Below are 24,629 nucleotides of genomic sequence, written 5' to 3'. Positions count from 1 at the left end.
TATTAAATGGTGCGTGTATGCCATTCGTGATTATAACAAAATATCATTTAAATGACCACCACAGCTTCTCTTCTACTGATTGATTCAGTGACGCCAATTTTCGAATACTGTGCAGTATTTCGGACGGTATGGCGACTATGGTGCGGTGGATGTTGTCTTCAAGCTCATCAAGAGTCCTGGGTTTGTTGATGAAGACCTGTGATTTAACATGGTCCCACAGAAAATAGTATCATCATCAGTGGCGTTACAGCCCGTTGTAGGCCCTGGCCTCCTCCAGAATCTGTCTCCATTCCTCCCTGCACCCTGCGGCTCTTCTCCAGTTCGTCAGGCTAATTGCTCTAATGTCACTTACAACATTATCCAGCCATCTTAACTTTGGTCTGGCTCTGATTCGTCTGCCTTCCGGAGTGGTATAAAGAATCTTTATTGGGGTACGGTTATAATTCATTCTGTGCACATGGCCCAACCATTGTAATCTTATTTTTATGAATTGTGCAATGTTGGGTTCGCCACACACTCCGTTTTGGTTGACAGCACCAAATATCTTCCTTAATATTTTTCTTTCAAATACTAATACCATGTTTTCATCTCTTTTGGTCGTAACCCAACATTCGGCACCATATACAATGACCGGCCCCAGGAGAGATTTGTAAATAATGTTCTTAGTTTTTCTAGTGAGCAATTTGGATCCCAGATGTTTTTTTTTATTTTTTATATATATTTAGACCCCTGTATTTAGTAGCCTTACGTGTCATGTACAACGCTAAGGTACTCGGAAAAAATTTGTTTTTGTTTGTCTTGGAAATGGGATGGTCGATCACTGATTTTGGTTTATTACCTTTATGAGTCCAATCACCATTGTTGCAAATATCATGAAAAATGGCGCGTGATAACTACTTTTAACTACAGTGTGGATATCTGTTGAGGATATTCCATCTTTCCTGCATTCTGCTTCAAGATTATGGCGTTGTAAACTGAAAAATGGGCACTGAAATAACAGATGTTCGATACTCTGTGAAGAAATATCATCGCATGGACAATAGTTATCATTCCTTAATTTAAACCTATTGAGATAACTTCTCATAGCTCCGAGTCCGGTAAAAATTTAAGTCGTTTCAAAAGTACTTTGGTGATGATGACGGAAGTTTGCTGCATCAGCCAGCGTTGGGAAAAACGTTTTAGTGATTTTACCTGTTGAAGAAGCGCGGTAATGATCCTCCCAACGCTGCTGCGTATTTTGTTTTATACAGCGTTTAGCAAAGCTAAGGGGAAATTCTGAGAAGAAAGGTGCCGTTCTTTTACAAGTTGCGGCTCTTGCTCGTTCATCCGCTCTCTTATTTCCTACGATACCAGCATGTCCTCTTATCCAGCATATTGGAATGATCCCAGATGTTTAAAATAGCATATTCTTTCAAACCCGGAAAAAAAAGCGTATACATTTTCCAACATCAAATGTAAAAGAAAAACAATGTCGCATTTTTGCACATCCATCGTTGTTCTTCGATCCCGACGATATAAATTTCTAAGATTAAAGGAATTTTAAATTTCAAAGAACGGAAGTTGAGTCAAAACATATTTACATATCCAAAACATTACAACTTCATAATTACATCATACAACAAGATAACGACTCAGAACCTACAATCAAATTTAAAATACATTATTTTCATTCATGCTACCACACTAATTCATAAAACTAACAATTACGAACACTAACAAGTTAACAACATCCCGAGCCAACAACACTAGTCGTGATTGGCTGAAAACGTCTTTCAAGAATTTTTTTTTACCGATAGGTGTCAATTTGATTTTTGAATTTAGAAAAAAGGTCATTAGCTAATATGCAGCTTGTCCACCACATACCGCACATTTTGAGGAAGGGATGCAAGTTTGAGGTACTAAACATTAACTCCATTTTAAGATTAAAAAAAAAACAAAAAAAAAGAGTTTGTAAAAAAAAATTGTTAGGGTTTAAAAAAAAAGTTTACTATGAAGAATGTACCTCTAGAGTTTCGCGGTCTGGTCCTGAAACGCCGTATATACATTTTTTTTTTAATGGTACATTTTTTACTCAACGCGTCTATCTCTCTAATGGAACAAGAAGCTCGTGTTAAAAGAGGGAGTTTGTTTTACAAGTTTTATTGTCGATTTTTTTTTTCATATTTACAATTTTAGGGTCAAAGTCATAAGTCCTGTAAATGCCTAGACATCCATATTCCCTTATTTAAGGTATTCTCCATCCCTGTTGTAATTTGTTAATCTTGATGACTCCCGAGGGGGTGAAATCCAGTCTTTTGTATACGAACATTTGGACAAACTCAAATATTGTAATGGAACTAACTGGTCCAAGAAGAAGTTTAAAAATTGAAAAATTGTTTTCAGGCGTTGCCTAGTATGTGAAATAATTCAGTCAGATGAATCTCTTCGCAACAATAAAGGTTTCAGCTCTTTAACTTCACTAAAATCAACAAATGGAAGAATTGAAGAAATATAGATGTTCAAACATAGGCAAAATGGTGAATGTTACAGTGTGTTAAGTGGCCACTTAAACCAGCCAATGACAGGTCATAAGCCCTGTAAATGCCTAGACATCCATATTCCCTTATTTAAGGTATTCTCCATCCCTGTTGTAATTTGTTAATGTTCCTTTATCCTTATTCTTTCCTTCCCATCCCCTCTCCTCTCTTTATTGTATAGTGTTAATTTTAAATTATTTAATTAATCTTTGTTTTTAATTTTTGTATCAAATTGTAAGATTCACTATGTCCATGTATTTATAATTTTCTCAAACTGAACGGCTTGGGTAGGTAGGAAGAAATTGCCTTAAGGCAATATGCCCGCCCTTATATGTATATATACACCGCAAGACAAAAAAAATTACGAGTTTACCTGCTACCGCGCCCCTTGACTTTACTGAACCCTTTTTCTAAGAAATCCTTTATCGATACCTCTTTCTTTTGTTTAATAAATTAAGGACACTATGTGTCACCTTTCTACAATATTTAAATTTTAAAATGTCTCAACAGTCTTGTTTTACCCGCGTTTGAGTGAACATAACACAACAATCATGGAAAGTGCAAAGCAAATGTCGATTGCGATAAAATCCAAAATAATCACATTGTCGCAAGAAAACATATCTAATTGTAAAATATCTCGTCGAGTTGGGTATTCAGAAGGTGTAGTGAGGTTTTTATTTAAAAAAATCCAAGAAACTGGATCCATAGAACGGAAAAAAGGAAGCGGACGGGGGCGCGTGACATCTGCCCGAGATGATCGCTTAGTAAAAAAAATTGTTATGCGCGATCGATTTTTAACGGCACCTGAAATACACGCAGAGGTGCAGTCTACCAGCACATCAACATTTTCAGTAAAAACAGTGTCCAGGCGGCTGTTGGAGCATGGTTTCCAAGCACGGAGTCCCGCAAAGAAACCATTACTCACGGACAAAATGAAGAAGGCTAGACTGGATTGGGCGAAAGAGCACCAGAATTGGACCTTGGAGGATTGGCAAAATGTTGTTTTCTCTGATGAATCAAAATTCAACCTTTTTGGTCCAGACGGCAGAAAGATAGTTCGACGAAAACGTGGGGAAAGATATCATCCGTCGTGCGTCACTCGAACCGTTAAACATTCACCCTACGTGATGATTTGGGGGTGCATGACAGCATACGGTTTAGGACCTCTAAATTTTGTACAGGGTACGATGAATGCCATTCAGTACAAAAAAGTGTTAAAAAAACATATTATTCCAACAATCGAGGACATTACGCAGTATACCGCGGACCCAATTTTTCAGGACGATTCTGCGCCGTGCCATAGAGCCCGCACTGTGAGTACAAATATATATATTTTTTAATGCATTTTGTGACCACATGATAAATAATTTATTGTTTTTTTATAGATCAATGAATTCAAGGAGAAAATTGGCTTAAAACCGTTGACGTGGCCCGGGAATAGCCCTGATTTGAACCCGATAGAAAATTTATGGGCGATTATGAAAAAAAAAGTCGGGAAAAAAAAATCAAAAAACATTGAGGAATTAAAAAAAACTTAATTCAAGTTTGGGAAGAAGAAATAACATCAGAAATTTTAGATTCGCTTTACGCTTCTCTAAATAATAGAATTTTACATGTTATAAAAAATAAAGGTGAATTCACTAAGTACTAAATATTTTTAAATGTTATAAATATGTTTAAATGTAAAATACTTTAATTTAAAATAAAGCGATAAGAACCTACTTCTTAAATATGAATTAAAAAATAACATGTCTTTTATTATTCCATCACAAACACTCGACCATAAATGAACCGTTATGGGTCTCTAAGGTTCGGGTAATCTGATACCTGATATATAATGGCAATTTCTAAGTACAATTCATGAGTAAGATTTTTTATTTTAACCTTGAAATAACGAGTAGTCATCACATATGTCAAACAATATAAAAAAAACTAATTAAATATCAAGAATAATTCATTATATGTCAATTTTAGTTTTTTTTGAGAACTCGTAAATTTATTTGTCTTGCGGTGTATATTATATGTGTATATAAAGTGTCAAATAAATAAATAAATAAATATATACATATAATAAAAAAATAAATATTAATTTGAATTCACACTATTTCAATTTATTTATTTTATATACGTTTATGTACACTATAAAAATATTTCAAAACATACATAACACGAAAAAATTAATACTAAAATTTAAATATACCAAGATGGTAAAATAAAAATACCCAGCAATTATAGAAAAGGGATGCTATCCTCTCTGAGCTTTCCCAAAAAAGTATTTTTTTCGGCATGAAAAATAGTTAGTGACACTTGTCAGCTCTTCGACTATCCCTATGCAAATAATTACGTTAATCGGTTGCTCCGTTGCGACGTGAAAGAAACAAACATTCGCATTTATAATATTAGTATGGATTACAAAATACAGCATGGAATTTTGGATGGAGTGGTTTTCACATAAAATACATTTCAGTTCGAGTTCAAGAATTCTCAAAACTCATATCTTTCGAAGAATCATCCAAAACCGGTATATTAATTGATTAAACGAAATGTATTTTTAATTAATTGCAGTGATTGAAATATCAATTAGGTAGTCCTTCATCTCTTCAACAATTTCCCACGCACATACAACACATTACTTAGATTCTAAATTTAATAACGTAATTAATAATATTTCATATACTATGACGATAGATTCTTATATAGTTAGGAAATTGTAATAATATTCAAATCGGGGATTCAAAGACGGATTTTAAAACTTATTCAAATATAGGCCAATTTTCAACGATTCCAACGATTCCATGGTATTTGTGTATAAAATTATTCATTCCAAAAAACACATAATGAGGAACTTCAGCTCTACGGGAAATTGGAAACAAAAAATATTTTCTTGCGCGCGGTAAAAATGAAAGCATTAAATAGTACGGTAAAATTTCTTAAAAATGTACAAAAAAATATATATATATATTTTAATAAAAACGCACTACTTTGAATGACGTCACTGGTTCATATGAACCATCCAATGATATGAGAGCTTTGAAGGATATCCGGTTTAGGCACCGTAAACGAACCAATAGGAAGAACTGTCATAGAACAATCTCTGACGTCACACGCGGAGTTATTTCAGAAATACAAAACATTATAAAATCATAGCGCTGATAACACGGAATTTAAAAATTAAAAAATAAAAATTTGGCTCACTTTAGTATTCTATTAACAAATAAAAAAATAAAAAAAGACACTGAACTTCCTCATTTTGAAAAAGAAATTGTTTAAAGTCAACTTGAACATGATCACAATACCAACGAAAAGGAAAAATCGAACTCCCATTTTGAAAAAAGGCGAAGTCAAAAAATTCTATTTTATTTGAGTTAAAAAAATATTATGATTGGGGAAAAAACATTTATTAAGAAAAAAAAACCAAATTCAAACTTAAGGTAAAGGCATACATATGTGTCAAATAATTCATGAATGGAATGTACATACAATAATATTATTAGAGCACACATAATAATGTTTATGTGTGCTCACTCAAGATTTAAAAAAAATATATATAATTTAACTTAATAAGGAAATGCATTCAAAAAGTTAAATTTTTTATTAAATACGAATTTTCTTCAAAATATTTTACACGGTGAAAAAGTTCAGCGCTAAGAGAAATTGGATACAATAAAATATTTTATTCATTATTATTACTCCCTTTCCGCCATGTTTCTGTATTTATATTTCAATGCCTTTATCCTATCCTCTCCTCATAGAATAGTGTAGATTTTTACTTTTAACCAAAATTAATCGCTATGTCTTTTTCCTCGGTTCATTTTAATTGATGAATTATTATTAATTCTATATTAATTATATTCTATTGTACAATATGTACATATTTACTTTATTTATATTTTCTTAAATTGGACGGTTTTGGTAGATAGGAGGAAATTGACTTAATTCAATATACCCGCCCTTATATATGTGTAAAATTTTAAATATAAATAAAGCGTATAAATAAAATACATATCGACGGTAGAAAAGAAAAATGTCCTAATCAAATCAATAAAAGTTTTTGGTTTTTTTTAGTAAATAAAAAAAAATCATTTACATGTATACCTATTATTTTAGTTATAATAATAAAAATACGAATTTAGTTTTACTCCACTTTTATTTATAAATTTTTACCAGTGACCGGGTTTCGTCGTGACCGACATCGTCAAACTGGTGGGAGACTAAACAAATTAATAAAAATTAATAAAACAAATAAATAAAAGTGGAATAAAACTATATACGTATAAAAAACATTTAAGTTTGTAAGTGAAAATTCTTGATGGAAGTTCATTGTAATTTATTATATAAATAAAACACGAGTGATACTTTAATCCACAAATTTGGAATATCCAGTGACCGGTTTCATCGCTTATCCTTATCCTTACCTCTGTTATAATCCGGTATCCTTACCTCTGTTCTGTATAAATACATTTAACTTTTTAATAAAGATACCAGTCTCGAAGATGTCGCGAAAGCGATGAAACCGGTCACTGGATATTCCAAATTTGTGGATTAAAGTATCACTCGTGTTTTATTTATATAATAAACTATATACGTATTTTTATTATTATAATTAAAATGCAGTTCCACCAAAAAATGTCAGTAGCAAAAACTCAAACTATTATTTTAGTGTGATTCCTACGAAATTTAAATTAAAATATAAATTTTGTAATTTTTCATTAATTAAAAAAAAAACAAATATTATCTCTTCTGTGAGGTTGGCTACATGCCGCTAAGGAACTTTTTTCTTTACACAGTCGATTCGAACGAAAACAAGTAATAAAACTTAACCAAGGAATTTTATTGATATTTTTAATTAAATCACTATAGTTTTATAAAAAAATATAAATAGAATTATATTCCATGCTTAGTTAAATTATTGTTATGTTTCTGTCAGAATGAAAAATTTTCTAAAGAAAAAAAGTTTGCTAAAGGAACTCGTCTTGCCTATTTTGACGACAACCAAATAAATTTTACTAAATGTTATTAAATATTTGTATAGTATAACCACTAGCCGACTTTTCTATGTCTACTTGCATGTTGGTTTAATTGATGTCCTGACGAAGAGAAGGGTACGTCTCGAAACCGGTAGACATAGGAAAGTCGGTAAGTGGTTATATACAAATATTTAATAACATTTTGTTAAATGTTAGACCACAAAGTTAATGCTTTAAAAAGTATTAATAACAAATAATAATTATTGAACTTCAACCTAACCCCTTTCGATTCAACTGGGCCTAAGGAGTTTATCAAAATTTACGGACTAACTCTCTAAAAAGTTGAATACACTATTATTAATTACAATATTTGAGTTTGTCCAAATGTTTCCAGAAAAAAGACTGGATTGCACCCCCTCGGGAGTCATAAAGATTAACAAATTACAACAGGGATGGATAATACCTTCAAGAAGGTAATATGGAAGTCTAGGCATTTACAGGGCTTATGATCTGTCATTGGCTGGTTTTAGAAACACGCACTATCCTGGATTCAAACTAAAGATATAAACTCTTTTTTTCTATGATATATTTTGTTGCCCTATTAATAAGGAATATATTAAAGTTTTTTTATATTTTTTATTTCCTTTTTTAATTACTTACATGATAATCTGTTGCAGAATATTTTATTTTCTCTTTCTTACGTTACACAAAAATATTATAACTGTCTATTTATTATAGGAGCAAAAATTCATTAACATTTTCTTGTATACCCACGAACAGGCCATGCCTTTGTGGGATTTTTTGTTTACTATTTTGACTATTAATATGTATTTCATTGCTATGTAATTATCCTTTTTTTAATACTCTGTTTTACCTCTTATGCATATTGTAAAAAAAAACAACAAAAAATAAAATAAAAAGTGGGCACTTTACATACTGCGTAACATTCACCATTTGGCCTATGTTTGAACATCCATATTTCTTCAATTCTTGAGTTTGTTAATTTTAGTGAAGTTAAAGAGCTGAAACCTTTATTGCTGTAAATAATTTCAGCTGACTGAATTATTTCACATACTAGGCAACGCCTGAAAACAATTTTCCAATTTTTAAAATTCTTTTTGGACCAGTTGGTTTTGTTATAATTCGGTTGGTATGTGAAATAATTCCGTCAGATAAATCTCTTCACAACAATTTATGTTTCAGCTCTTTAACTTCACTTAAATCAACAAATGGAAGAATTGAAGAAATATGGATGTTCAAACATAGGCAAAATGTTACGCAGTGTGTAAAGTGGCCACTTAAATCCGGCGAATGACAGGTCATAAATGCCTAGACTTCCATGTTCCCTTCTTGAAGGTATTCTCCATGCCTGTTGTCATTTGTCACTATTATTAATTCGTCAATTTGTTTTATGAAAAATAGTTGCGCCCATACATGCTATTTAAAAAATAAAATACAACAATGGGTACTATTTAAATAAGTGTTTTATTAATGGAATATTGGTTCGAGAAATTTTTTTTACCTTTAAAACGCGGAGTCGGTAAAGGAGAAATCAATTTTAAAATACTTTATTTATTCAACATATTTTGGCCGTTCATTCTTATGTCACTGATAAAAAAAGAACTCACGTGCGCGTACAAACAAACAATTGATTTATAATGACTTCTTTCGACGTTACAGAATATAATTCAATGCACAACAAAACATCAAACGCAAATAATTCTCGTGGAGAATTTACATTTGAAGGTCCATAAAATCAAGAAAAAACTGAAGCAAATCTGTTTTACGTCATAACCAGTAACATATCTACCTTTCAATGTTTAAAACACATCCATTTTAGCTGTTTAGTTCACAGAACAATACATTTTATCAATCATGCACACTTTTAAGACGCGCGTGTTAATATTTTTTTTTACAACGAAAAAAAATTCAACAATCATACACTACCAATCTCCACGGACCGCCGTGGGTGACTGGGAGGGAAATAGAAATATTTTCAAACGTACGAGAGGATTATGACTGGGACTCCGGAGGCTTATTCCGTGTAACTAACTCGCTGTTTTGTATCGTGGTGTTAATTCTATACGCGGTGTTTGTACACAACCGCGGATCATAACGCAGCTGATTTTGTGTTTAGTTATTAGCGGCTCGGTCGGAATGGATAGCTGCTCGACAGCGGAGCATAGACAGTGGCATTCGAAACTTATTTTTCCATTATAAATAAATGCATTTTCCAAGATGGCAGCCGTTTTCAAATATATTGAGACTTCAGTATGAAAAAATAATCCTGAAACAGGAGAGTCGAATTTTAGAATAAAATGTAGGAAAATCTGAGAGAATAAGACTTAAGATGTTACTAATGTTTAAAAAATGGGAATTGGAAAGCGTTGAATTTTTAGCGGGATTATTATGTAGTTAATGATATTTGGATTTTTTTTTTTCAAATACAAGTCAGTGAATTTTTTTGGTGGAAGTTTATTATAATTTATTATTTAATAAATAAAAAAACAAATGATAATTAAATCCACCAATTTGAAATAATCAGTGGTCGTTTGTAAAGTTTTCCTAGTCTGGAAGATATCGCAAAAGTGATGAAACCGATCACTAATTATTACAAATTTGTGGATTTAAGATGAATTTATGGATCACTTGTGTCTACAATTTTTTTTTCCGATATTTAATTCCATTTCGAGCATTAAAAAAAAACTTAGGATGAAACTATTGTTTTAAAAATCGCAAAAATAACATTTCGTAGTGGAAAGTTACTTAAAATAAACTAAAATAACTGTATTTTTTATAATTCTTTAAGTGGATAGTTAGATAACCAAATATCTTATCAAGGGACGAATTTTAAGCGAAAAAATAATATTATCAAATGATTTTTTAGGAAATAACCTACTTGCATATTGCGTTTAACACACGAATCATACTAAGAAATAATTTCGGCACCTTTCTGCATTTCAGTAATTTACTTACGTATGTAAGTAAATTAAATACTATATAGTATATTCAGCTGTTTTTCACACATTACAATTTTCAGCACCTTTAGTTTCGAATCTCGGACGAAAATTTTCATTCTTCTGCATTTCAACAATTTACTTCTATTCAACCGTTTTTCACACATTAAAAGTTTCAGCACCTTTAGTTTCGATTCTTGGACGAAAATGATCAGTCTTCTGCATTTCAGCAATTTACTTACATATAGTACATTCAACTGTTTTTCACACATTACAATTTTCAGCACTTTTAGTTTCGAATCTCGGACGAAAATTTTCATTCTTCTGCATTTCAACAATTTACTTCTATTCAACCGTTTTTCACACATTAAAAGTTTCAGCACCTTTAGTTTCGATTCTTGGACGAAAATGATCATTCTTCTGCATTTGAGCAATTTACTTACATATTACATTCAACTGTTTTTTTCACACATTACAATTTTCAGCACCTTTAGTTTCGAATCTCAGACGAAAATTTTCATTCTTCTGCATTTCAACAATTTACTTCTATTCAACCGTTTTTCACACATTAAAAGTTTCAGCACCTTTAGTTTCGATTCTTGGACGAAAATGATCATTCTTCTGCATTTCAGCAATTTACTTACATATAGTACATTTAACTGTTTTTCACACATTACAATTTTCAGCACCTTTAGTTTCGAATCTCAGACGAAAATTTTCATTCTTCTGCATTTCAACAATTTACTTCTATTCAACCGTTTTTCACACATTAAAAGTTTCAGCACCTTTAGTTTCGATTCTTGGACGAAAATGATCATTCTTCTGCATTTCAGCAATTTACTTACATATAGTACATTTAACTGTTTTTCACACATTACAATTTTCAGCACCTTTAGTTTCGAATCTCGGACGAAAATTTTCATTCTTCTGCATTTCAACAATTTACTTCTATTCAACCGTTTTTCACACATTAAAAGTTTCAGCACCTTTAGCTTCGAATCTAAGACGAAAATGTTCATTCTTCTGCATTTCATCAATTAACTGACATATTATATTCAACAGTTTTTCACGCATTAAAAGTTTCAGCACCGGTAACTTTTCGATGTAGTTGTTTTTTATTAAAACGATTTTTTCAAATTTTATCATTTTTTTTCCAGAAACATGGCCGTAAAATTAAATGCTGTCATTTTTGCCGCGTGTAAAAAAAATAATATTACATCCAATTTCCCGTAACACTGAACTTCCTTGCTAAGCGCTTTTACACAAATCATTTTTTATGTGAGGTTAGGTAAGGTAAGGATAGATTGGGTTAAAATTGAAAATAAAAAAAAAGTTTTTTACTAAACTTAAAATCCTTAATTTCACTTAATAATTAATCCTTTTACTTAAAAGTTAAGTATTTTTTTTTTTTGTAATTAACCCAACATATCTTAACCTACCCCGGCGGCTTTGGGTTCGGCCGTTTTCAAAGGGCTAGCTTACAACCGCCAACACGTTACGGCATAGCCATTTAGTTGAATGCCGGCATATCATGAACGAACATCCTAGCCGTTCAGTTGAGTGACTGATTTAACTATTTGGCGGCGACATATATAGTTTGGACATATTTAAAACCATACTAGTCTGATGATGTCGCCAGAGCGATAAAACCAATTATTTACCTATTAAACTAAAACGATTTAAGTGTCAAGTTGTCTTAAAATTATGTTTTTTCATAAATTAAAAACAATATTTTGAGTTTGCCCAATTTTTTATAGACAAGAATTGGATTCAACTCCCTGGGGAGGTGTTAATATTAACATATTACAACAGAGACGAAGAACATTTTAGAGAAGGTAATATAGATGTCTAGGCATCTACAGGGCTTATGACCTGTCATTGGCTGCTTAAATGCACACTGTGTAACATTCACCATCCTGCCCACATTTGAACATCTATACCCCTTTAATTCTTTAATCTGTTGATGTTTGTGAAGTTAAAGACTTAATATCACCCGCATAATAAAGGTTTCAGCTCTTTAACTTCACAAACATCAACATAAAAAATAATTAAAGGGATATAGATGTTCAAATATGGGGAAAATTGTGAATTTTGCACAGTGTGCAAAGTGGCCACTTCAACCAGCCAATGACAGGTCATAAGCCTTTGTAGATGCCTAGACTTCTATATTACCTCCTTTAAAATGTTCTTCGTCTCTGTTGTAATATGTTAATACATGTTTAACTTTCTAACACTTCGCTTGAAAGAATAATGATTTTCGTGTTTTATTTTATTTTTATATGATTATATTTTTTATTCCATACAGTAATTAGCCGTTAAGCTAGGGTTTCCTAGGACAGCGGTGCCCGTATTTTAACGGCCGTAGTGAACGGTGATGCAGTGGACAGCCGTCGTAACGGTGACTAGAGTGTGGTTTTCTAGGAAAACGGTGTTATCAACACCATTTAACACCGTTTTCCTAAGAAACCACTCTCTAGTCGACGTTACGACGGCTGTCTACTGCATCACCGTTCACTACGGCCGTTAAAATACGGGCACCGCTGTCCTAGGAAACCCTAGCTTTATGTATTGACAGTAATTTAACATTATTTTAGTGTATTAGTTCGAGAATCGAGGCCTAACTTACTTCGTGTTTGGGTGTGATTTCAAGTCGTGAGTAGGCGCGTGGGGCCCCCACACCTCGGTTCGAATCCCGGGGCTAGATTCATAAGCTCAACTTAAATAGCACAACAGAGAAGATCGCAGATCCTTGTCATAAATAATTAGTGACGGACTGAACTTTCGGTTTCAGCCAGTAAAACGAGTTTCGGCCGCGGCTTTGGTTTCGGGCAAAAATTGGCCGAAAATTTAGCTGAAACTGCAGTCGGGATGTTTCGGATTACGTTCGGCTGTATTCGGGTGCATCTTATGGCTCGTAACTCTAAAGTTCCCGTAAGATCTAAGGTCTTTCATATTTATATTTTTGTAATTCCTTTATAGCTAACTAGCGGACCCGCCAGATGTTATTCTTCCCGATCGTTGGCTTGCCTGCTATTAGCCTAGAAAAAGACTTTTCATTGATAAGTAGGTACCTAGGTACTGTTGATGATTAAATTTCAAAACTAAAAATAGTTAATATTCAAATATTGAATTTAAGTAGGTACTTGTTTATGGAATTGAATTCCAAAACATTTTTTATTTTTTTTAATATGGCATTATTTTTGCAAACGTCAAACTCCGGTCTTTGCACCAACAAAGGGATGTACTTATGTAGGAATACGATTTTAATAATGTATTGAATTTATTATTATTTAAGTATTATCTGAAATCTAGTAAAAAGAAATAAACGGAAAGAAATTAAAAGGAATTTAAGGAAAGAATCTGATTAAGATCCACAAAAAACCAATTCTGTTTGTAAACATTCAAAAACGTACTTTTTTATTCACATAAAAACAAAATCTTTCCATTTTTTTTTGTAAATGCATTCTCCTCGAATGCAACCCTGGTAGAACGATGAATAAAACATTTATGCTCCTTACTTATTTTTTACATATTAGATTGAAGATTTTAACATCTACGAACACGCACAGCGCAAAGATCTATATTTCTCTGAAAACCGCACGTAAATCGGTTTGGCCGTTTAGAAGGAGTTCAGTGACATCACACGTACAGAGGAATAATATATATAAATATAAGTTCCTATAGCGTACATTAAAGAACTGTTTCATATAATTAACATATTACAACAGAGATGAAGAACATTTAAAGGAAGGAAATATAGTAGTGTAGTCATCTACAGGGCTTATGACCTGCCATTGGCTGGTTTAAGTGGCCACTTTACACACTGTGTAACATTCACCATTTCGCTCATATTTGAACATCTTTATTCCTTAAATTCTTTCATCTGTTGATGTTTGTCGGGTCGGTCGGGGGTCGGGCTGGACTGCTCCTTCGCCGCCGTGGTGGTTGGGGGCGCTGTCCTGGATAGGATTGGATTTTCATATTGCGTGTGGTTGTTAGGTGGTTGATGGGTCGGTTGATAGGTTAGTTGATAGGTCTTGACTAGGATGCTAGATTTTGAATAGGCTGATACTAGGTTTTTGTCTTGAAAGGGTGGTGCTAGGAATAGAGTGAATTTACAAACAATGGTTTTATTTTCTTGAGCTTAATCGGTTTAAATTATTCGGCTAGTGGAGGGGCGGTCACGGTTCTGGCTCTCCCGATCGGACTTGTTTCTTCTGGTTTACTAACAAGCTAATGAACTAACATACCCCATCGCCGTCAGAATTGGGAAAATTTGATTGAGGGTGACAGACAAATTGACTGTATATACTTAGGTTGCTCTGGCGGCGATCAGGGCATTGAAAGCAGTAAATGTAAATTCAAAAAATAAAAATACGCGAATCTTTTGAAAACAAAGATTTTTTATTAAGTACATGACAAGAGAGTTGCCACTGAACATTTTTTTAATTAAATAATAATACCATAAATTTAACATTGATCCACGCTAGCAATATTGTGCCGAGGGAATTTGTACGAGCTTTGTGAAATCAGCCAGACTCTGAATTAATGAGAATGTTTTATTTACAAGTTCGTAACAGTATGAGATTAGTACACGTATGTATGTATACGTATACAGTTACTCTGTATCTGAGATGAGTGATGAATCTTATGAATGAACCTGAGCTTTTAATATTCATTATTTAACTGTACCAATGGGACGTTATCAGGTGATATGAAACAATCACGAAGCAAGTAGTATTGTATGTACGTAACATATATTACGTGGGTGGATTGTACCAAAACATATTTTGAGTCAACTTCCGTTCCGTGATCTGAAAATATTACATGACTAGTATTATGATACTATTTGGTCACCTTACTATAATGTAAGTATTAATAGACTAGAAACTGTCCAGCAATTTTTTTTTAACCAGGTCGACTACCGGTTAAACATTAACTTCTCTAACCATGCTGAAAGTATGCAGTACCATGGAATAAACTCTCTTAAAAATCGAAGAATAATGTTAGACCAGTTATTTTTACTCAAATTAATAAATAATAAAATTGATTCTCTTAACCTACTAAAAGACTTCCATTCCGTGTGCCATCTAGACCAACAAGACAAAATCTTCTGTTTTACACAGAAAACGCGTCAACAAACTATTTTAAACAATCGACAACAACTAGAATATGCGACCAATATAACAATATATTTCCGAGGCTGATATTTTTTGTGACAATGTATGTAAATTTAGCTCAAAAATTATACAAATTTTGAGAGAAGCAGATATTTTATTTTTTTATTATGTACATATTTTTTCATTTCGTTTCTTTTACATTTATTATATTGAACATAATTAAAATTATTGTGTTAAGTGTAAACAATTTTTTTGGTGTGTGCATGAGTTTCTTACACGAATATACAAAGTAATTGGCAATATTTGTGTACATACTGTTTGTTTACCTAATAAAATAAATAAATTAGGCTTACCATGATAAAAGTCATCATCATCATAAGCTCGACAGCCCCGGGTGGGTCATGGCTGAATCCAGGAGTCTCCTCCACTCTTGCCGGTCTGCTGCCCTTCCTCTCCGGCTCCTCACTTCCAACGCTGTCGTATCCGCCCTGATGCAGTCCATCCGTCGCATTTCAGGCCTTCCCGGTCTTCGTCGTCCTTGTGGCACAGAGAGTTTGGCGCTGTATGGGGTTTTCGTCGACCATTCTAATTATATGGCCAGCCCACCTCAAGCGCCCCGCCTTGATGGAGTTGATTACATCGGGCGCTCCGTAGATTTCATGTGGCTCCCTATTGTAGCGACGACGCGAATGGTTGTTTTCTCTCACAGGGCCGTGGACAACTCTGAGGAATCTTATTTAGAAAACTGCAATGGTTGCCTCAATAGTATTTGTTTCGAAAGCATAATTATCTTAGTATTTTTTCGTATTAGTTTGGACCGTAATCATTTCCTAAGCGCGTAATAGCAACGGTTGGCAGCCATTATTCTCTTCCTGATTTCTACCTGTATATTGTTGTCACTGGTGACTGTGGGACCCATTGGTGGTATTCTGGATCTTCTCTAACCCCTAGAGAGTGATTAATTTGAAAGTTTCATTTTTTTTAATGCGTCGACACTTTGCTTCATATAATGGTCTCACTGATCATTAAACGTCAAATGGTGTATAAAACTGCTTCAAAAACGGAAATAAAACTAATACACTTATAATTAGAAATCAAACACTGATTTGAGTCTACTGAACACTTTATTTTATTTTTACAAATATAAACATTATAAGTTTAAATATGGAGTTCTTTATATATGGATTTCTAATTATAAGTTTAAATACAAAATAAACACCAAATCAATCAATAAAAACTAATACAGTTTGGTCAATACAACCAGGTTAAGTGTTTTGTGTCGCAATAATGTTCTAAACGAAAATCATCATGTTTGATTTCACGTGTTCATATTTTTTGACGTTTAATCATCAGTGTGGCCATATATGAAGTAAAAATTTGTCGCGTGAAAAAAATAAATATCCCCAAATTAACCACTTTCTAGGGCATAGAGAAGATTCATAACTATTGCATCCCAGGTATGTAAACGAGTTGATAATCTTAAAATTGTACATCAAAACCATAGTAAAATTATGAATCTCTAAACCAGATTTAAACCAGAAGACTTTAAACTGTTTTCCAATGATAATGCCAGTAGGAAGAGCAATGTCTTTACTCAACCGTATCTCCTCGGATATCGACATCTTTCGTGTTATCGAAAGAAAGTTCAGATAGCTTCCCTTTACTCTGATTACTGGTCATTTTTATTGAACCATTTTTTCACATGCAAATTTTAGCGTTATTTTTTTTTCGTGTTTATCCTGGCATGAATATATTTTTTGTAAATGCACATACATTATAATGTATAAAATAAATCAATTGAAATTTAAGAAATCAATTGATTTAAAAACCGAAAGTTGCTTTATTCATAAAATAGATGATAATTGATCAAAGCCGACATGAAAATTAACGATATTTTTTTTATGAATTATGCCGTTGATTCCGAGGATATAAAAATACATTGTGTAAAAAGATCGCATAAACCAGGTAATGAAATGTTATGAGCCCTGTTTATGGCTAGACTTCTGTATTTTCTTCTCTCAAATCGTCTTCATCTCATATGACAATAAAATACATGATGTAATCAGTAACCCAGTACCCAGGACAACGCAGGTACCAATAAAATATGCAAAATATGTAAGTAATCGGCTAAAAATATTGATTACGTCAATATTTTTTGTTTCCCTTTAGTAAATTATGAGACAATCTACAGATCTGTATCGAGAATGCGAAAAATTAAAAAAATCTAATGTTATTTTAATTTACTTAAAGCTCACAGTACATAAGATTATTTGTTCACATTTTCGAAGCACACGTTTTTCCTATACAAGTAAAGAAAATATTGCATTTCCCACTGAGGAATAATAAAATAGAGATGATGCTTCATAGAACGGTAGTTTGAAATTATGTTCCGAAAAATAAGCGTTGTCGCGTGAACATTGCCGTGCAAAACGCGAAAAAGAGTAAAAAAGACTAACGCGCCTTTTTACGCTGCTTCACGTTTACTGATTATGATAAAAGTATTCTCGGAGTTTACTTGAATAGATATTTGAATTTCAAAACACATTCTCAATATGTAACAAAAGAAAATTTCTTTTATGGGAAGATTGCGAAATGTAATATATATAAAGAGTAGTGTTCTTATATATAAAACAATCATATGTCCACACATAAATTACCGTTCTTCCATTCTTTTTTTATGTAATGAAGGAGAAATTCAAAATATACAAATTCTTTAAATTAAGGCGATGAGGATTAAACTCAAAACAAAAATCTATTCTAATGTAGAAATAATGCACAAAGAAATTAGCTTGCTCACAGTAAAGCAGCAAATTAAATAAAATGTAGCAATTTTTATACATAAAATAATTAAGGGGGTGAATAAAATAAAATCAATAATAAAATTTAACCAACAATGTCATGCATATGAAACAAGGGATAAAAAAAAATAAAATTACCAATGAGGAGAAAAACTGAATCTCAAAACTCAATGTTCAAGGGATTGAAGCTGTGCAATGAGTTACCTGAAGAAATAAAGGAGATTGAAAAGATTGAAATATTTAACATTATATTTTTAATTGAATCGGCATTCACTTCGTAACACTTCATTATAAATTATTATGAAAATAAAACTTTGTTATCAGTGTTACACAATTTTATTCTTTTACAAGAACACAACTATAGTTTCGGGAGAGCACTCCTCCCATCGACGGGTGATATAAAACTAATATAATAAACACAGAATATTGTTCACAATGTCATCGAATCTAAACAAAAAATAAACAGATTAATCAGTGAAACTTAGAGCAGGGGGTTTTTATTCTTATCTAAGGTGTTGGCATATGAATGGATGGTTATCTTAAGTACAGATATGAAAACATGGACAAAACATTAAGTCGAATTTATTTCTTAAAATTTAGCACATATGTGCTAAACTTATGTGCTAAACCACTTATGTGCTAAATTTTAAGAAATAAATTCGACTTAATGTTTTGTCCATGTTTTCATATCTGTACTTAAGATAACCATCCATTCATATGCCAACACCTTAGATAAGAATAAAAACCCCCTGCTCTAAGTTTCACTGATTAATCTGTTTATTTTTTGTTTAGATTCGATGACATTGTGAACAATATTCTGTGTTTATTATATTAGTTTTATATCACCCGTCGATGGGAGGAGTGCTCTCCCGAAACTATAGTTGTGTTCTTGTAAAAGAATAAAATTGTGTAACACTGATAACAAAGTTTTATTTTCATAATAATTTATTTAACATTAATTTGAAAAAATATGTTAATGAGAAATTTTGATAAAAAAAATGTAATGTTACTAAAAGTTTATATTAGTTCTTAAGATGTTATGAACTAACTTAATAAAGCATAAATAAATTATAATGCTATTCATAAAGAAAATAAGCTATTTAAATCTGTTTTTTTATCCATAATTTCAACAGAAATTTCAATCGAATCAAATCAAAATAATTAATCTCTATCAATATTGTCCTTATGAAATGCATTGAACAGTTTTGGAGTGTCTTTGCCCTAGTCTGGATTTACAATAATGGATTTCAAGTAAACTATTCAATCTTTGACTAGATCTATTAAAATTTCAGGTCAATAAATGTTAACGCATAAAAACATATATGTATTAGATATTGCTGGCAATAGATTTCTAGTAGCTTCAAAAGTTCAGCTTCCTGAAATTGAGCTTCTTAATTTCAAACTTTCATTTTAAAAAAAAATCTACATAGAACGTTATTTCCCCAATGCGATGATTTGCGAGAGAATAACAGAAAAACAATGTTAAAATAAAAATATATGGTAAAAATACAGTCATCAATAGACTTCACGTTCTAGGCAATAAGTACCAAGACGTTGGTGACTCATTCCATGTTAAGTTTAGTTTATATAGGACGGCCCTTTACCTGTATTTCATTGGTAGGAGAAGCTAGTACCCAATAGTTCTAGATTAATTAGTATTCTTCAAAATTGTTTAAATTTCTTTATTAATGTTTTTTTTTCTTTTCCTTTCTTGATTTTATTTAAAAGTACAAAATATTTATCTTATCAATTTTTTTTATCAGTAGGTATGTATTTATGTGTATATTTATATTAGTTACTTAAGTAGTAGACTTAAATAATAATACATGTAATTTAAAAAATAAAAATCTTCGTTTAGTGTTATTCAAAATTGTTTTAGTTTTTTTTACTAATATGTGTCTTTCTTACTTTTTTTTCTCTTTTTTTTACAGGTTCAAAGTATTTCTATCACCAAATATTTAATTTTTTAAGTATTTTAATAACTGGTAATATTATTTTTAAACCGTGTATCTTTCTTTTTTTTTGACTCGTAATTTGTAAATAACTGTTTAGTAATAATTTGTTTTAAATAATATATTTTACTTATTATCAAAATTGTATGGCACCGCGCATCCTCGTAAGTCGAAAACAGCGTCCAAAATTCTGGTTCTATTTCACACACAGAACTGTATTACTTTTTCCGCCGGACGCGGATAGTATAGTTCATATAATTATTAAATAGACAGTACTCAATACAGCCCTGTAGATTATCAATATTAGTGGGTGTCTATTTCAAAGCAGTGGTCTAATTACATTTTACACCGCGACCGGTTTGGGATGCGAACCCACGTACGAGTAAGTTGTCTCCGAGTGTAATAATTAATCTGTTTGACCACTGAGCGCCCACAGGAACAAACAAGCCATCTAATACCAGACTACTGAAGACTCGTCATGGCAGTTAGGTGTGCATTTCCTTTACGTCATTATAATTCAATATGTTATTAATTTTTAGTGACGTTTAAGTTTTTTTGTGACACAATAATATCCGATCTTTAGGTTTACACATAAATGTATTTGTTTTGTTGACATTTAAATTAACACATAAACGCATTTTTGCTGACATTTCAATTTATAGATACCTGAATGTGTTTTTGTTTACAAATCAGTTTACATATAATTGTATTTGTTTTAGTTGACATTTGAGTTTATACATAAATGTATTTTGCTGACATTTCTATTAAACGTATTATTGTTGACATTTAAGATAACACATAAATGCATTTTTGCTGATATTCCAGTTTACACATAAATGTAATTATTTTTGTTGACATTTAAGATTGTATATAAATGTATTTTTGCTGATGCATATTTTATTTTAAGTTTTATTTTTTCAAGTAAAGTTAAGTTTTGTGTATGAAAAATACAATATATATATTTTTTTTCTAAACATATTCAATTACAGATTACCGACGAAAATACTCTGAATTTACAAACAAATATACCCATTTTCGTACATAAATATCGATGTTACTTTGTACCGTCTCGATGAAGATAGCGTTTAATTCGCGTTCCTGGGGGGGCAATTACAATCACTATCTACATCGGTACAAAATCGATCGATCAATCGATTCAGAATACCACCCCTGGAGTTGTGTTCTGAATCGAATAATAACCGATCTTTAGGTTTACACATAAATGTATTTATTTTGTTGACAATTAAATTAACACATAAATGTATTTTTGCTGACATTTCAATTTATAGATACCGGAATGTGTTTTTGTTGACATTTCAGTTTACATATAATAGTATTTGTTTTTGTTGACATTTAAGATTGTATATAAATGTATTTTTGCTGGCATCTGAATTTTTTGGTATCATTATATTTATATGTTTACACATAAATGTACTTATTTCCTCCGACTTTTTTTTTACACATAAACGTATTTATTATTTATTGAATGAAATATTGTGGATGTAATTTTCCAAATTTTCCGAATCTCTAGAGCTAATTTTTAATTTAAATTACGAGGTTAGTAATATTTGCTAACAGAACAAACTCCGTCACTAAACAAGTCGTAATGTAAATAAACAGACTTTAATAAAATACACAAACTGCGAGACAATGAAAAGATTACTCAAGCAATTAAACGTGTTTGCAGAGACATCTTTCATCTGACTGTATACTGTATGGAAAATAGCAATAATGAAACCATTATTGACGTTAACATCCGAGTACCTGCGTACGCGTACTTCTCGTGATAATGCTCATCCTCAGAACAGAGAATTCTGAGAACTCGTCAATACGTAATATGAAAAAAAAAGAGCATAAGACGGCTAAAGAGAAAGATATAGGGCAAAAGAATACAAGAAAGTCCAGAAACCGCATACGCACATCAAACAGAAGGCGACTCAACTACTCATAAATGAGTGGGTTTACGTTTTGACCCATTAGTTTCTTTGTAGACTCGCTCATTACGCAACTCCTTATTTGAATTCAACTATGCCGTGTTGTGTCCTTTTAAAGTGTAGAAATACTGCTAGGATCTTAAAGAAACAGGATACAATCACATTTCACGTGTAATTATCAAATGAATGTGTTTGTCGCAAATGAATTACTTAAAAATTGAATTATTTTTCCATCTGTCAGATCGTCGAAGAAACAAAATGGAAATTTCGTTAGTGCTGCCAGGGTAGTAAAAATGTTTATCCTACTTTGCTCATATAATAAGAGAAATAATGAAAATTGAACCTCGGATTAAACAACGTCGTGGTGGACATTTGGCCAACATCATCTTTAAAACATTAAGTATTAGTTAACACGATATAAAAATATTAGTTTTATTTTATTTTATTTTATTTTCTTTTATTAACATGCGTGCATGCATTTACAATTTTGAATAAATTTTTAAAGGTCTATAATTTAGGTCTGTTTTATGTAAAAGAAAATTTGTTTTATATTTTAAGTTTAAAGTTCATTAATTCAATTACTCTTATTAAATGATCCTTTACTTATCTGCTCTGTTGTGTCGATCAATTTTTCCGAGTGCACAATAAATTTTTAGAAAAAATAACAAATTGTTTTTTTTTTACCTTACATTTGTGTTATGGTTATATTCTTCGCGATCTGGCAATATTACTCGGTGACTTCAAGTATGCGCGCGGCGAAAGTGTGTCTAAGTGGGAGAATTATTGGACACAGTCCGATGTATTTAAATATACGCTACTTCTGGACTATTCTTAATTCTATGGCTACATATATAATTCCATAATGGGGTACAGGAAATCAAGGATATATAAATAGACTGCAGCGGTAACAATAAATTAACAAACGACAAACAATTTAATATATCAGGGCTGGTATTCCAAACACATTAACAGCGCGCTATAACGTGTATTTAGTACGTAAAAACGCGCTTTAATTGCGTTCGCAATACCAGCCCTGGGTCTGTATTCTTATGGGAAGTTAAAATTTATTAAGTTGTCTGTATGAAAAAAAGAACATCTTTACTTTTTTTTCTAAACATCGTACCTTCGGTAAGACAAGTGCACAATTAGATATACTGTATTTTTTAACTAGAGACATTTTAAGCTTTTTGTAGAATCATATCATGTTATTCTGCCAATGCGACGAGGCAGTATCGCCCTCTGCCAAAATGAGACTGTACTTGAATTGCTTGATAAGTTAGAACGATTGCACAGTATTTGTATTCGTTGTATCTTTAATCTTCGCAAATTTGACCACATAACCGAGTATCGCACGCAACTACACTGGCTCAGTATCAGGCATAAAAGGAACATTCACATTCTATCACTTCTTCACAATATTTTAAATAATCCCACTTCGCCTGTTTATCTGAGAGAGCTCATCCAACCTCTTTCACAACACGGACTATCTATTCGTTCTAGTAATAAGAGAACCCTTTCAATATCCTGTCATCGCTCTAATTTTCTTGCCTCCTTTTTCACAGCAGTAGCCGCTCGATTGTGGAATAATCTACTTACTAGAGTTAGAGGCGCCCCTTCTTTGTTTACATTTAAGTCAAGATTAAAATGTCACTTTCTAAATATTTCATTTGTTCCTTTCTCCTTCTTCTTTCCTTCCCATCCCCTCTCCTCTCTTCATAGTGTAGTGTTAATTTTTTTTAAATATATTTATTTTTGTTAATCTTTGCTTTTGATTTTTTTATAAAATTGTAAGATTCAATATGCCCATGTATTTATAATTTTCTCAAACTGAACGGTTTGGGTAGGTAGGAAGAAATTGCCTTAAGGCAATATGCCCGCCCTTATATGTAAATATATTGTATATGTATATGAAGTGTCAAATAAAACTTAATGGATGAATTTGTTTTTCCAGATAAAATGATGTTTTTAAGGCACATTGGCCTACTTAACTTATTTTAAGATTTTTTTAACAGTTGTGCCCTTGTCTCACCGAAGGTACGACATGTTTAATTACAGGTTACCGACGAAGAAAATTTGAATTTTAATACAAATTTTCACATTTTTATATACAAATACCAATGTTAGTTTGTACCGTCTTAATATGTACCAATGAAGATAGCGTTTGTAATGAGGAAGTTCCGTGTTTTTTTTATTATTTTTTTTTTGTCAAAATTTTTGTATTTCTGAAATTAATCCGCGTGTGACGTCTCAATTACTCTTCCCGTTCTTCTGGTTAGTTCTGCCGATTGGTCCATTGACGAAAAGGACATCGGAAATCTTCCACAACTCTCTTATCGTTGGTTGATTCATATGAACTAGTGATGTTGTTCAAAGTAGTCCGTTTTT

General features: G+C 31.9%; 1 protein-coding gene and 1 long non-coding RNA gene across 4 annotated transcripts in view; one reads left to right on the top strand and one right to left on the bottom strand.

Annotated features, from left to right (window-relative positions):
* Nucleotides 1-24,629, bottom strand: part of raw (NDT-like domain-containing protein raw) — a 249,203-nt gene that overhangs the window by 213,236 nt on the left and 11,338 nt on the right. Inside the window, exon 1 of one of the 3 annotated variants that reach the window (XM_088224190.1) lies at nt 9,294-9,458. The exons of the other annotated variants lie outside the window; for them this stretch is intronic. The gene's annotated coding sequence lies outside the window, so the exon portion shown is untranslated. Of the gene's footprint in view, nt 1-9,293; nt 9,459-24,629 lie in introns of those variants that run through there. 3 annotated transcript variants of the gene reach the window in all.
* Nucleotides 698-9,458, top strand: LOC148283016 (uncharacterized). The gene is made up of 2 exons (XR_015821956.1): nt 698-2,229; nt 8,840-9,458. It is a non-coding gene; the product is annotated as an uncharacterized LOC148283016 (long non-coding RNA).

Source organism: Micrasema longulum, unplaced genomic scaffold, assembly GCF_059751315.1.
Source record: "Micrasema longulum isolate JH-2025_06_02 unplaced genomic scaffold, ASM5975131v1 h1tg000271l, whole genome shotgun sequence".
Taxonomy (NCBI): Eukaryota; Metazoa; Arthropoda; class Insecta; order Trichoptera; family Brachycentridae; genus Micrasema; species Micrasema longulum.
Note: the sequence above shows the minus strand (reverse complement) of the source record. Positions and strands in the feature narration are given on the sequence as shown.